Genomic DNA, 10718 nt, shown 5'->3' with positions numbered 1-10718 from the left:
GCAGCACCAAGATCTTTCATGTCGAATTTGGAGGAAAATTGGTCTTCAAATCCTGGATAATTTCTTTGTCATTTCCAACCAGCAACATATCATCCACATACAAGAAAAAATAAATAACATGGTCACCAATTAATTTAAAATACACACAGTGATCTGCTCTGCTTCTGGTGAAGCCAAGTTCCCATATAAATGTATCAAATTTCTTATACCACATCCTTGGTAACTGTTTTATCCCAGACAGAGACTTCTTTAACTTGCATACCAGTTCTTTCTTACCCTTCACCGCAAAGCCTTCAGGTTGCTTCATGTAGATTTCCTCTTCCAGATCCCCGTGAAGAAATGTTGTCTTCACATCCATCTGTTCTACCTCAAAATCAAAATCAACAACAACAGATAAAAGTAATATAATAGAAGTTACATTGGAAACAGGAGAAAAAATATCACCAAAATCAATTCCCGAAACCTGGGAATAACCTTTTGCTACCAACCGAGCTTTGTATTTCTCCACCTTTTCTTTTGCATTTGTCTTCTTCTTAAACACCCATTTGCTGCCAATGGGTTTCGTTCCAGCCGACAACTCCACCAGATCCCAAGCCTCATTTTTGTGTAAAGATGCCATTTCATCAACCATGGCCTCTTTCCAGAGCTTTCCATCCTCTGAATCTACTGCTTCCTTCACAGTTCTGGGATCATCGTCAGTAATAGGTAAAGAAAATTTTGAATAGAAAGCCAATGGACTATACCTTTCTAGCTACCTTCTTCCTCAAACTGATCTTCTCACACCTGCAGTTTGTGGCACTTCACCTTTTGATTCCTCCTCTACTGTAGAGTCTAATTATTCCTCCTTAAGCTCAAACTCTATCTTCTCAGGTTCCTTTGGTTGGACTTCATGTTTAATAACATCTTTTAGCTCTCTAAACACCACATCTCGGCTGTATAAAACCTTCCGTGTGACTAGGTTCCAAAGCTTATAACCCTTTAAACCATCCTTGTACCCAATAAAGATGCACTTTTCAGATTTACTATCCAACTTGGTTCGTTTCTTCTTTGGAACATGTACATATGCATCACATCCAAATACCCTCAGATGTGAAAGAGAGGGTTTCTTACAAATCCATACCTCTTGTGGAGTCTTATCCTCCAACGTTGATGAAGGTGACCTGTTGACTAGGTAACATGCATTATCCACCACTGCTGCCCAGAATTCTTGTCCTAACCCGGCACCACTGAGCATGCTTCTTGCCCTTTCCATCAACGTCTTATTCATTCGTTCTGCAGCTCCATTTTGTTGATGTGTATATGGAGTAGTCTTCTGTTGTGCTATACCACACTTCTTACAAAATTCTTAAAATTCCTTGCTACAAAACTCTTCACCATTATCTGTCCTTAGCACCTTTATCTTCTTCTCTGTCTGATTTTCCATGAGAGCCTTAAATTATTTAAAACCTGTCAAAGGCTTCAGATTTCTTCTTAAGGAAATATATCCATGTATTCCTTGAGAAGTCATCTATAAATGATACATAGTACACAAACTTACCCAGTGATGGAACCTTCATAGATCCAAACACATCATTGTGCACAAGTTATAATATCTGTTTTTCCCTCTTACTACCAAAGGGGAAACTCACTTGATTTTGCTTCCCATAAACACAATTTTCACATAAATCAAAATTCAGAGAGCTATTACTCATACCTTCTACCATACCTTTACCATGAAGTATTCGAAGGCCCTTCTCGAACACTGTTTTTACACCTGCATCATACAACTTGCTTACAGAAATCAGATTTCTGGCCAATGCAGGAATATGCAGAACACCCAGAAGTGTTGTAATCCTTCCACCTTGCAACTTCAACTTTACTTTTCCACAACCAATGATTCTAGCCTTCCTATCATCCCCTAATAAGACATCACCACCATCGTATTTCTCATACTCATAGAACCACTCCCTATGGGGAGTGAAGTGAAAGGATGCACTTGAGTCAATCAACCATGCCTCATGATCTACATGTGTACTTGAAGAAGCCAAGTACACATCTCCACCTTCATTTGAGGTGGTTTTTGCCTCTGCAGAAGAAGCATCATTAGATCCCTTTCCTTTATCAGGAGCTTTAGATTTACAGTCCCTTTTGTAGTGCCCTTCCTTTCCGCATTTCCAGCACACCACCTTTATAGGTTTTCCTGGAGATTTAGATCTCCCTCTAGATTTAGATCTCCCACTCGATGACTTATTTTTGTTTCTGTTCTGGGATCGTCCTCATACAGACAAGGCATCACCATTCTGGCTCTCCATATTTTCCTTCTCATCTCCTCCATCAGTAAGGATGAGACTATTTCATCAAATTGCAAGGAAAATGCATTGCTACCTATTGCAATAACCAGAATATCCCATGAATCTGGTAGAGAACACAATAAACTGATGCACTTATCTTCATATGAAATTTTAATATCAACAAACGTTAACTGAATTACCACAGTATTAAATGCATTCAGATGTTCTGTCACTGAGTCTCCGTCTTTCATCCTCAGGTTATAAAGCTTTTTTTGCAGGAACAATTTATTTACCAGAGACTTAGATTGGTACAAAGTCCCTAACTTGTCCCACAAAGCCTTCACCGTAACTTCTCTTGATACATTCAACAATACTGAATCTGAGACACACAATCATATTATGCTCTTTGCCTTCCAATCCAACTTCTTCCATTCTTCATCGGACACTCCCGTTGGTTTAGTACCTGGATCTACCATGATCCACTGATCTTTATCCACCAACAGATCCTCCATCTTGAGTTTCCACAACTCAAAAATCTGATCGTTAAATTTCTCGATCTCTATCTTTCCACTTCTCACCATCTTCTTACCACTAGAATCGATATCGCAGATCTCCCACTAAATAGGGCCTACTAGAGGCCCGAGTGAAACCCCTCAGTAACAAAGGCATCCCCTTGAAGCCAAAAATAGCTCTGATACCAAATGTAGGTTTGAACCCCATACAGAAATTACCCGCATATGAATTCTAAAACACAAAAAATAAACAATGTGACAACATAACACATAAAACACATATAGACAAAGATTTTCCCCTGGATCCCAAAACCAGGACTACCAGCTTGATTTTTCATTATGTTCCTTTCAATGTTACAATACATATTTATACATGCCGAAGCATCCAATACCATGGACCGAAAACCATCGTGTCCAAAACCATGGACCGAAAACCATAGGTAGGTTCGCCCAACCTAATATAGGGTCCAAAAAAAAAATTCCCAAGGTGCAGACTCGGACCTTATAGGGGGGGGCTACCCGCCCCCTCAAACCCCCTGTGACACCCCCCATTGCACAATCAGAAAAATGAAGGGGGGGCTCCGCCCCCCCTCTAACCCCCCCCCGATTCACTATATGGGTTAGTCATGGAAAGAATATAACACAACCCAACATCCCTTAAGGCCACAACTATCAACCCATCATGCTTTTACTGCCCTGTACCATGATCTTGTAACCTTGCTATAATCAGGGCCTTTACTCTTGCAGACACTACAGAATGAAAAGTTTCAAAGTTCATTGGCCCCCCTTGAGTTTAGCCCCTTATATCGTTGTTTTCCTCATATGGCCAGGGGATTAGCCTCAAGGTGCTAGAGCCCTTTAGAACCTTTGCGGGGTCCTTTTCCTTTGTAACACAAAATCCTACATCCCGATGATATCCCACACTTGCCTTTGTTAACACCCATTGATACCTATGATCGTTGACATGTGGGATTATACCCACCAATTGTATCACAATCACAATACGGGAGAGGGAGGGACCTTACATCATTTCACATCATAAGCTGATAGTCTGGATGTGAAGTCCTCATGAGATATGTCAAATGAAATATCTCATCTGGGATGATTCCTTGCATATCTCAATCGCGAGCCTAGAGACTTTGGTGTAGGAGCGCTTTAACCTATGCATTGGTCAATTCTCGGGGGCGGGGGGTGGGGGGTGATGTCATCACTTCCACATGTCGTCCTATGAGTGGTTATGTGTCACCAAAAAATACCCCCATAGGACCCATGAAAATTCCAAATCTGAGTGACGCATGTCCTTCGTACTTGTTGCATCACCTTCCATACTTCCACATGGAGGAGAGAGAAAGGGTCCGCCCAACCTTGGTTTTTTCATGCATTTCCATTGTTAAAATTTTCATCCCTCCCTGATGATTTCAAATTATATCGGCAATTCCTCCCACTGCAATTCCTTAAGGATGGCCCATCAAGTATTTTTGGGGCCATGCGGGACTGCGAGATGTGGGGTTTTGACAAGGCCGATATGTGGGATTCACTATGCCCGGGGCCCCCAACCTGTGATATGCGATAAACAACTCCTCTTGGACCCACCGATGGTTGATATGTAGGACTTACAATGAAGCTGTGAGACTAGAGGACTGAAGGGTGTGGGAGTGTGGGTAGTTTGCCACACAGCCCCCTAGAGGAGAGAGAAAAGGGGTCCTCCTGCCTTTGGTTTTTTAGTGATTTTCAGTATAAATCGGCCTCTACCCTCCCTAGCACTTTAACATTATCGACATGTTCCCCCCCACAATTCCTTAAGGATGGACCATCGAGTACTATGAGGGTCATGTGGTACTGTAGGGATGCAAGATTGTGGGATGCCCAATATGCTTGACTTGTTATGCCCAGGGCCCTCTAATAAGCTATTTTCCTTCACTTCAAGGCAACAAAATGCCTGATCTTCAACAAAGCATATCTTCTAATCCAAAGGTCAATTTTGGGACTTCTATATACAGTTGGAAATCGTGTTCTGGGCAATATGCAATGGGGAGGTTCAGATTTAGATCTAAGATCTTTTGTGGTCTAGGAAGGTAACTTCAAAAATAACTTTTGTTGGGAAACCTTGACTAACTAAAACCTACAATGTAGTGAGTGACAACAGGAACCACCAAGATCAAGAAGATTAAGCCCAAAGATCCAAAGGAGGAGGAGTGTCTCTTCCACTCACAGATTTTGGTGAAGGGGTCACCCCTGTAGTTCATTGTCGACAACGGGAGCCAAAAGAACCTCATTTCAATAGAGGTCATGATGCAATTGGGCCTACTAACCATCCACACCCACAACCATAAACCATTAGGTGGCTTCACCAGGGACAAGATCTCCACTTTAGCTAGCAGTGTCGCCTTCCCTACAACATCAAGCCCTTCATGTATGAGGTATTGTGTGTTGTTTCTCCTCTTCAAGTTTGTGGCGTATTTTTAGGCCTACCATACTTATGGAAGCATCATGTTGTGTATGAGTCTAAGCCTCACACTATTATTAGTACTTTTGGTAGTAAGTTATGCATAATACGAGAGGTATCCTCGCCTACCGCCATATCTTTAATCTTTGCTAAGCAATGTAGTAAGATCATCTCCTAGATTATGCAATTTGTTTTATTGTTTATTCATTCCCAAAGTAAGGGGATGATTGTGGCCACATCCATGGGCCTCACAAAGGATTCCACCACGCAACATAATCAACTAGATAAGGTCATGGAAGAATAAAGAGACATCTTCTCCTCACCCACAAGGGTACCTATAAATTGTCAAGTCAAGCATTCAATCGATCTGACTCCCAAAGAGCCTCTATCCAATGGGCTGATATACCATCGCTTTACTCTGGAAAATGAAGAAATCAAGTAATAGATCTAGGAATTGCTATAGAAAGGGCGCATCCGACCAAGTTTCTCATTTGGTGCGAGCCTGATTGTACTTGTATAGAAGAAGGATGGGACCGAGAGACCTTGCATTGATTATCGGGCACTAAATAAAATCACTGTCAAGAATAAGTATCTAATCCCATAGATTCATGGCATTATTGAATAGCTCAAAGGGGCCAAGTATTTCAACAAGAGCGGTTTGAATTTTGGTTATCACCAGGTTCCAATAAAACCCACAGATGTATGGAAGACCACCTTCAAATCCAAGGAGGGCATTTTTGAGTAGTTGATCATGCCTTTCGGGTTGAAAAATTTTGGTGTAACTTTTATGAGGTTGATGGATGACATCCTGCGGCTATCTAGAAACTCTTTCATGGTTTTATATTTGGAGGACATTGTCATATTTATCAAGAGTTGGGAAGAGCACTTGCAACACATTTAGTAGGTCCTTCAAACTCGGTGGCAACACAAACTATGTGCCAACTTGGAGAAATTCACCCTTGGTGTTATCACAAAATCTAACCTTGATAGGCTGCTGATCAAGTAGACTCTCAGTAACCCTTTCAAACCAATCTTTCCGTTGAGGCTTAGCCTCCTCAACCTGAGAGGACTCTCTCAATAGGTTTAAGATTTTTTATTAATGATTAGATGGCTAACTCTAGTAGTAAATCGAACAAAATATATAACTTGGTTGAATCAAGGATTAACAAACATTCATTGGGCTATGGAGTCAAGGTAGTCTTCAACGAAATATCATGATCAGCAAACATGGAAGTCAAGGCACTTGGAGTTCAGGTTTACAAGTGAAACAGTAAGACAATAAAACAACACAATTTACAAGCATGTGAAGGAAGTTAGAGCATTTTCCAATGAATTCTAAGTATCACAAGCTCATACCACTACAAATAAGTAATTGAACAAGGTGATAAGAACATCAAACACATAAAACTCCTTGTGAATCTTGAGTAGTCAAACTGATCTTTGTATTAGGTATGAAAGCCACAGTTTCTTACAATAACACAACTTTGCTTTATCTAATAAAATTACCAACCCTTAGGAATTTGATTCTCAAGCTTAATATAGAGTTTTACATCCTTGGATACTATCATCCACCTTTAGAGGAATTCGAATACCTAACTTGGACACCTATCTATTAACAAAACAAACTATTTAATTACAACTTGACAGCTAGCTGTCTTTAAGAGTCCTAATACAAATAGGAGTAAAACTCCTAGAACATGCTTTCAACCACCTTATCTGAGTCTTCAATACATTCTTAAATCAGCTTCCAACCATGTCTTCGAATTTGATGATGTCTATAGTGTTGTTTCAAAACCTGTTTAGTTATGCCCTAACTGTCCTGAAGAATAGGAGATAGAGTTCCTGTTTTTTAGGACCTTAACCCTTGGTGCTTATCTTCAAATAGTTTTTTGCTGGTGTATATGTGGCATACATTAATAATCTGTTAAGGTATCATTTTCCACCTGTGCAAAAAGAAACTCGAGCATATGGTGTAAAGAATGAAACATGACTGTGCTACGAAAATACTCTATTTTCGTAGCACAGCCTTCCTATCACCTATGAAATACTCCTTGAAGCTCTACTATCTACACCATTGCCATATGAGAGTTCATACATGATCAATTATTTTCCAACAACCTCTAAATTTGGAACTAATCCAACCTTACCTTCAGAAAGCATCCATAAGTGCTAAATAATCATCTTTAGTAGTTTCGTAGCACACTGCAAAACTGTTGTGTGATGTTCTTTTTCCAATACGTGCTTCAAACATCTGTAATTTGGGGAGTTTTTTTTAAATTCCAAGAGGATTGATATGATCAACCATAAAAAATCAAAATCACTTCTTCTTATAGATGTTCTTCTTCATATGCCAAAATTGTTTTTGTGCGCAAAAACTATTTATATGATATCTCGTTCACTGCTTCCTTTCAACACCCGATTTCGTAATTGTTGTAGATCTTTGTCCAGATTTGGTTAGTTGAATTTCCAGATCTTCAATTTGCCTTTTCAACCCCTTGTTTGTAGCTTTGAGCTGAGCATTAAATTTCCTTACAAATCTGGCCTCTTTGGTTGCAGGAACTATCTAGGTGAAATATTGATTTTCACTGCTAACTATTTCTAGTTTAGACACCTTTTTAGCCTCCCAGAGAGCCTTCTTCCTTTTGAAATTTGACTTTTCAACAACATGCCTTCTTGCTCTGACTCTTATTTTAGCAATTTCATTGTTGGCAACTTTTAAATTTTCTTCCATAACTTCATAACTTGCCTTTTCTGTTTGAGTGGCAAGAACTATGTTTTTGTCTCCTCTAGGTCTCGGAGATGGTAAGTCTATCAACTCCTCTTGAACAGGAAATATTTCCTCTATTCTCTCCAATTCAACATTAGACTCTTGCATCTTCTATGACAAAACCAACCTCCTTTGAAACTCAATTGATAAGCCTCACTTGCTAGCCTCACCTTAATGCTGAGTGAATAAAACCTTGGTCAACAATTACCAAAGTTTATTGTTCGAGAACAATTCTATTTCAAGGATTTGCATGCAATCTAAAATGATAAGACTAGCCAACCACTTTCAAATTTTGAAATTATCTTTCATAATGGACCCTAAATTTTAAATGATGAGTTTGGAGAGGTAGCATGCTAAAGGACTGACTCCTAGCTGACACCTAATGATGAAAATTTTAATGGAATTCTAATGGATTGATGCTTGACAAGACTATCGTTACGAATCTACGCTTTCATAGCATGCAAGGAAAAACACTACGAAAAGAGCAATGTTTTTGTAGTGCAAAACAGACAATTTACATTGCCTACACTACGAAAACATGGTTTCAGGGCTAATTCCAAAAATTTTCAAATTCGCTTTAAGCTATGAGTTTCTAACAAGACTGTAGGACTTTGGAAACATAGAAAAAACATGCTATACTTTATTTGGACGTGAGAAATTAAGCCTTAGACACTCCTAACCTACCAACTTCCCATTGAACATAGGGTGACTTGACACTTATCTAAGACCATGACTAAAAAAATGTAAACCTTTGTTTTTTGGTGATAACAGTGGCTCTGCTTGGGATAGTGTACCCCTGTGGCACACTAAGAACTCGTAGGTCCAGTGCTATTTATTTTTGGTAAAATAGAAATACTTTTATTTTACTTGACAAGCATCTTATTCAAACTATTGGGCCTTCAAATTGGGCTTGAGCTCTCTGTTTCAGCTTGTCATTATTAGCAATAAAAACTAACAAAAATGGAATATATACAATGTCATGAGTGGCTGATGAAGCCTCAACAAGTATAATGCTTTAGGAACCTACCATTGACAGGCCCTCCAGTATATGATCCTCCATCAATTTCTTGCAATATATAAGTGTTGTTCCCATGAAAACCAACAATCTTAAAAGGACCTTTCCAGAAATTCTCAAACTTACCATGCTTGCCCTTTTCCTCATTTTCAGTATCCCACTTCAGAACTTTTTCTTGTATTTGTAAAATGTCTTCTTTAATCTTCCTGTCAAATGTACTTTTAATTCTGTTTTGAGCATGATGATGATTGTCATAGACCTCATTTCCCTTCTCCTGCAAAGCTATCAGCTGGTTTATCCTCGTCTGAATGGAGTTTGGTTCTTCTTCAAGTCCTTGAATCAATTTCATGACTGGTACCCCTAGCGATGTCGGAAAAATAGCTTCAGAACCATAAACTAATTCATACGGTGAAGTCCCAATTGACCTCTTTGTACATATCCTATTAGCCCATAAGGTGTACTTCAGCTTTAAGTGCCAAGCTTTCTTATTATCCTGCAATACCTTTTTGATGATTCTTACAATACTCTTATTTGATGATTCAGCAAGGCCATTTCCTTGCGGATAATATGTTGTAGAGTGTCCAAGAGTGATGTGATATTGATGACAAAAATTAATCATTTTCTTAGACTTGAAAGCTTGAGAATTATCTATTATAATCTTCATGGGGCAGCCAAATCGAGACAATATATTATTCTCTAAGAAAGAAATAATTACAGAATCATTAGCTTGCCTTGTTGGGATCGCCTCTATCCATTTGGTGAAGTAGTCTGTTGCTGTGAGAATCTAGCGATGCTGTCCTGATGATGATGGATTTATTTCTCCAATAAAATCTAACCCCCACTACTAGAAAGGTGCTTCCAGATAGATAGGAACCAAAGGTAGAGACACCAATTTTCTTTTCCTTCAAAAAATTGGCATTCATGACATGTAGAAACTCTTTTGTAAATGTCTTTAAACATTGTAGGCCAAAAATATCCTAGTCTTAGAATCTTATTTGCTATAGCCTCCCAATAATGATGTCCTTCGCAATCACCTTTATGGAATTCTTCAATGACTTTTTTAGCTTCTTCTTCAAGTAAACAATTCAACAAAATTCCTCATGTATCCTTCCAAAACAGATCTCTATCAAATATAAAATATCTTAAATATTTCATCTTAACAAACCTTGCTTGGGATTTTGTTAGATGAGTAGGAGCTTTGTGATGTTTTAAAACAAATACAACATCTTTGTACCAATCTGAAACAAGATATTTCTCATCAATTTGAACTAATTCTTCTTCATCATTAGAAATCTTTTATATTTCTGCATTCAGATTTATGTCAAGACAATCCAAGTTTGACTGGGTCATTAATTTTTCCAATACTTGTCCCTTCATCAATTTGGTTGGTTTGATATCTATATCATATTCCAGCAATTTTGCAATCCATTTTCCCCTTTTGCCATCAGGATCTACCTGAGTTAGAATATCTTTCACCATAGTACTTGGAACGTATGCCACAATGTGAGAATGTAGAATGTAGATTCTAAAGTCTTTAATTTTCACTAGAGCATAAGCTATTTTTTTAGAATATTATACTTCAGTTTAGCATTAGCTAATGTTCTGCTAAAGAAAAAGATAGTCTATTCAGTACCTTGCTTTTCCTTTTGAAGCAAAACTCTGTAATTGTGTTTTCAGAAGCAAAGGTAAACACCATAAATTCTTTTGA

The sequence above is a fragment of the Pinus tabuliformis genome, chromosome 9, assembly GCF_031772625.1.
Source record: "Pinus tabuliformis cultivar Carrire ecotype Pingquan chromosome 9, CPIR1, whole genome shotgun sequence".
NCBI classification, from domain to species: domain Eukaryota; kingdom Viridiplantae; phylum Streptophyta; class Pinopsida; order Pinales; family Pinaceae; genus Pinus; species Pinus tabuliformis.
The sequence above is the reverse complement of the archived record's forward strand: the minus strand, read 5'-3'. Positions refer to the sequence as shown.